The sequence below is a fragment of the Propithecus coquereli genome, unplaced genomic scaffold (assembly GCF_000956105.1).
Source record: "Propithecus coquereli isolate 6110/MARCELLA unplaced genomic scaffold, Pcoq_1.0 Scaffold16, whole genome shotgun sequence".
NCBI classification, from domain to species: domain Eukaryota; kingdom Metazoa; phylum Chordata; class Mammalia; order Primates; family Indriidae; genus Propithecus; species Propithecus coquereli.
This window is the reverse complement of record NW_012140524.1, coordinates 10,035,088-10,035,787: the sequence shown is the minus strand read 5'-3', so window position 1 is coordinate 10,035,787 and position 700 is coordinate 10,035,088.

The following is a 700-nucleotide window of genomic DNA, read 5'->3' as shown; positions in this document are numbered from 1 at the left end:
TTGGTTCTTCCCTGAACATTGACTGATACAAGAGATGCAGCCCATTTCACAGCCATCCTAAGAAAAAAAATTTTTAAGTCTGATAAAAACCAAGCATTACTCAGGAGACCCGGAAGTAGTGGTGAATGAGCGAGCTAGCAATTATAATTTTTAACATTAAAAAGAAAGGGAACAGGCAATAAAGCTTACTAAGGACATACGTTTGAGATCCAGATGCACCATGGTCCAAATCATTGCTTTCCCACTTGCCTTAGCAAGTCCCTTTATCCAAATTTCAGTGACCTCCGCTCTAATGTGTAGAAAATATCTATCCATAATGTCAAGAGTACATAATTTATATAATCATGCTCCTACCAGTTGAATTTCAGCTTGCTTTTGATTTTCTATTGTTAAAGTTAGCACTTCAATAACTTCAGACATAATGCTTTTTCTTTTCCCTCTGGAGAGAATAAAGCTAAGTATCGATAAGGGAAAACCTTGGGATCTGGAGCTTCACTAGGGAAAAGATTTAGGATAGTATCCTGACATAGGAATAAGAGTGAATGTCATTAAATTTAATAAGTCACAATGTATGTCATGTAAGCCATGAAGACAAATCAAGATATTCTTTTAAACACAACATATTGTACAACAGTATTCATAGTGGTCATCCCTATGGAAATTGCTTGGCTTTTGAACAGTGGCTTGAGTGACCAGTTAC